Below are 4,688 nucleotides of genomic sequence, written 5' to 3'. Positions count from 1 at the left end.
AAGAAAACCTTGTCTTACTTTCTAATGTGAATGCTTTGTTGTTTAACTAAAGGCCATCCAATCATATTAAAAACAATTGAAAGTGCTTCTCACAAAAGATAGTTTGGGTGACTTACATATCACTCATGTACAATTCTTGGTTGTCTAGCACTTGGTTTCTTAATTAGTTCTTACTTTGTGTGACCATTCTCTAACACAAAACTCCTGAATAGCCTTTCCTGAATCCTTTTAAGCTAATTAGTTCTGCTAGATCAAGGATACTAAACTATTGTCAAATACAAATATGTGTTTGATTTTTTTAATCACTTTGTATGTGTTATGCATAACACCTTTTGCATTGTTTCTTATATGTTTTTGGAAAAAAGTAGCTTTTTATACTTTTTAGTTTTGAGTTCAATAACTACTTTAACTACAGGTATAAATCAAAGGGACCATTGTACATGATGTACAATATATAAAGAAAATACACTGATGACTTTCCTTTATATTTGGAAAACTTGCCAGGTGGACCCTGATCAACTTGAATGAAGGTCCTAAGAACGTTCTAAACAATCAAAGGTGCAATTTCTAAATTTGTAATAGTGGGTAAAAAAAAAAAAAAAAAAAAAAAAGAGGAAAAAAGAAAAAAAAGAAAAAAAAAAGAAAAAAGTGCTTCTTATCTTTGTTAACATTGTATTATTATTGATGTTTTTAAAGAATATTCTCTTGTTCCAAGTTCCATGGGTGATAATTCCTGTTTGTATTGTGAGCATGCAGACCGTGGTGCTAACAATGCATGGCCACTTGCCTTTTGAAGGAATTCAATACCACGGCTACCTGTTAAACAGTTATGGTACATAGACAATTGTTAATTAAGTGATAGTTAACCATAGTTTTTTACAGAATCATCTCTCTTTAATTCAACGATGGTTATGCTAAATTGGAGCTGTTCATGTGATGATGTAAGAAATTACTGCTTAGCTACATTTATGAAAGTAATATATCAAAAATACAGTGACCATAGGAGTCAGATGTCTTTTTACCTGCTTTAAAAATTTAAATGGATTGCACCTGTCTGAACTGTAAAGATATATTAAAGGAGACTTCCATAAATGTTATAGCTTGGCTTCTAGCTTTCCTACACATATTGGTTTACCTGTATTATGTTAAAGTAAGGTGAAAGACCACTACAGAGCTAATTATTTGAAAGTGTAGTAATATATTTGAACCTTTATTTTGATAGGAAAATGTTATCAGAAAGATAGGTCATCCTAATTTGAAAGAATTACCTGTATCAAAAACAAAACAAAAAACCCTATTTAAGAAAAGTCAGTATTATTGGACCAAATTTAGTGGATTTTTTTTTTTGCCTATTTCTAATGCTACAAGAATGCTGTAAAGTGTCTTCTAAAGTGATGTAGCCTGACAAGACATTTTTGTCAGTGTTAAAAATCTTAGGTAGTTTTGTGCACTTATTGGACCATTGTGAATTCTCTCTCAGTGTAAGTGCATTTCTAATAAAACTTCTTGAGTAAAACTCTTCTTTGTACTATTACTAGTCATGCATCATCAGTAATTTTTAACAATTCTTGTAGTAAGTAGAGGGTAATCCTATAGTTACTTGTGGCATGATAATGCATTAAGTAGTATTAGTTGATTTATTTTTTCTTTTTCTTTTTCTTTTCTTTTGCTTGTTTTTGGGGTTTTTTGATTGTGTTTTTGATTTGGGGTTTTGCCTTTTTTATTTTATTTTATTTTTTTTTTTTAACGCTTAGGCTGTCCTACGGGATCAACAGTTTTCTGATAATGTGCAGTACAGGTATTACAGTTCTGCAAAAAGTATTAGGAACCTCTTTTGGATTCTATATTGTAGTGTTTCAGTTTTGTGTCTTAAAACGTCTGTGCTGATTTTTAAAACTATGTCTTTTAAACACATGTAATGATGTTAATGCTTTTGGCTCCTCTCTGGTATTAGAGTTTGTATTTTCACAAAGAATGCTTTGTAGCAGGCATTACAATTAACCTGTTTTGTACATAAATGTGCCAACAGCTTGATGGTGGCGTTTTTGAAATGTAGAACAAAGTGCTTGCAAAAATGTAATAAACACACTTGTGTACTTTGTGTACTTATTAATTGTTTGTGTTGTGTAGGGTTTTGTGGGGTTTTTTTGGTTGTGGTTTTTTTTTCTTTTTGCCTATACTGGAGAAATGATTGTAATCAGAAATGGAATAAGCTTGTTCCTTCTATTGTCCTTGTTATTGGAGGACTGTTCTCAATATTACACAATTTTTGTGCAACCTACTTCTAGATGTTCAAGGAGATAGTTCCTTCAGCACAAATTATGAGAACAAGGAATAAAATTTTAAAAATATTAATCTGCAGATCTTACATTAATTAGAGAATATCTTTGTCAAATCTGTGACAAAAAAAACTTATTGCAATGAATAATTAAGAAAAAATAATCCTAACTCTAAAGAGCGAGATTCTTATCCCCTTTCATGGCACAATTCCCTCTGGTCTGTACCTTTACAAATCACACATTGGTAAAAGTACAGTGTACAGCCTTCCCATTTTTAGAAAATCTGCCTCAGTTTTGGATAGTTTGTTCCATTGCAATAAAACTCCCAGTCATTGCCCATGTGCAGACTACTTCAAGTATGTCTCTTAATCAGCATTTAGTTTCAGAAATGATATATCCTGACAACAAGAGAGTAAAATAATTTCTAAAACCAGAATTTCATAGTCTAGCAAGAGCAAGGTAGCATGTCTTACTGTTATATTTTTAACATGTTAGCCAAGGGAACAACTGGGCATGATTCACGTTACTGCAGTGTCATTTGGAACAGCTCAACAGAAGGTGGTCTGACATCAGTTTGAATGTTGCTGAGCATACTGATACCTGTTTTTCACGGTAACGCCTTAAAACCTCAATAACAGTACTACCTTACTTATGTGCATGTAAAGTAATTTAAATGCTAAAGAGAAATCTATAGCTGTTCCAATTAACACAATATCACTAAGGAAAAGTAATGTGGTTGTTTCTCAGTTAACTAGCTGTTATATGGCTTTTGTGTGCTCTTGATGAGAACACATGCCATAATGGCAAACAATTTTTCATCAGCAGCACAAGCCAAGGGAGCAGAGGAGCTTCCCACAGCACATGAGTCATAACTGATTCGCTTCAATGTCTGGGCATATTTGGTTGAATCCAGACTCTTCTCTGTCTGTTGACAGCCTAAGCTGATTTATCCTAAGGTAGGTTGCATGAATTGTGATTTCTATAGTCTTTTCTGTGTTTACTCTAAACATGTGACTATTGTGCTTTTCAGAAACAAGAAAAACAATTGTAGATCAATCCATTTGTGTTTTTTTCTGTGCAAAAGGGCGTAGTTAAATGAAAATTCCAGTTTAAGAAGTTTTCAGCCCTAGGTTTGCATTTTCGTCACAGTTTGCTGTGCCCCATCAATATTGCTAATAGCATGTTACAAAACAGATTAAAAACTGTTTCAGTCAGAAATCCTTCCCACCCATTTTCCCTTACCCACATCACCTCATTTTTTTTGCACAAGGTTATTTTATCCCTCAGCAGGATCTTATCAGCATGTCTAATTTTCAGCACAACCACACAAACCATTCAATCAGCGTGATTTAGGCAATAGTGAATTGGGGATGAGCATCCACAGTAGGGGTGGAGAGAAAGGGAGTTTTTAAGCCAGCCATTCCTCATTCCTGAGGGCAATATATCATATAATTGGGTACTATAGTTAAAAGTAGGAGACACCGTAATGATTTGCTAATTTTGTGTTTCTAAACCATTAAGGATATTATTATTTTTGTTACAGGAGAAAAAACAGGATTTCTACTATAATTTCTGCTATCTATAAATACATTGTCTTTAATAGTATATGCAATTAATAATCTTGAATTAGTGCAGTTATTTGAATTGTAATGTGTATGCATTAATCATAAGTATTTGTTGAACATGGCCGTGGTTGCAATTCACCTTCAGTTGGCAGATTTTAGAACAGAACATTTCTGTACTGCATGTCCTATAATGATCAGTGGCAAAAGTTCCTAGAGTTCTTTCCATTGTCAAGATCCAATGCATTTTTTAATTATTCAGTTCTAAGTTATCACCAGTATTAATATAGCTGGTTTTCTGAAGAACACAGCTCAATTCACCTTATCCATAAAGGAGCAGACTACAATGAATTTCATCCCAGGAGGGGAAAGGTGGTTTTTATACAAGCTCTCTTTTAAAAAAACAACATTTTCTTTCTATTGGGTTGCACAGAAATGCTGCAAATAAATACCACTAGGCAGCAAACTGATTGATGTCTCCAGGTGATATCACATTTCAACACTGCCTTCATTTGGCGTTGAAGAGAACAAGCTCAAAGCGCTTAATATATTTAACAGGTCTTTCTGTCCCATGTGAATTCTTCTGACTTACATTTTTTACAAGAGAGGAACTCCATCAGTTTCTGCATTTTGAGATTTTCAAGTATAATTTCTTTTTCTTTCAAATATCTGCAGAGGATGCCAACACTTCGGTATTTAACAGTTATTAGCAATGTTGGCAGCAGGTAAGCAATTCTGGTGGTACAAAGAGAGATCTGGTTACTAGTAGAGAAGTGGATTATCTTCAGCTTTCAGTAGTCTAAGCATCAATCAGGATCCTTGGCAGCTATTCTGCAGGGAGAAATTT

This window comes from Caloenas nicobarica, chromosome 4 (assembly GCF_036013445.1).
Source record: "Caloenas nicobarica isolate bCalNic1 chromosome 4, bCalNic1.hap1, whole genome shotgun sequence".
Classification (NCBI taxonomy): Eukaryota; Metazoa; Chordata; class Aves; order Columbiformes; family Columbidae; genus Caloenas; species Caloenas nicobarica.
Note: the sequence above shows the minus strand (reverse complement) of the source record.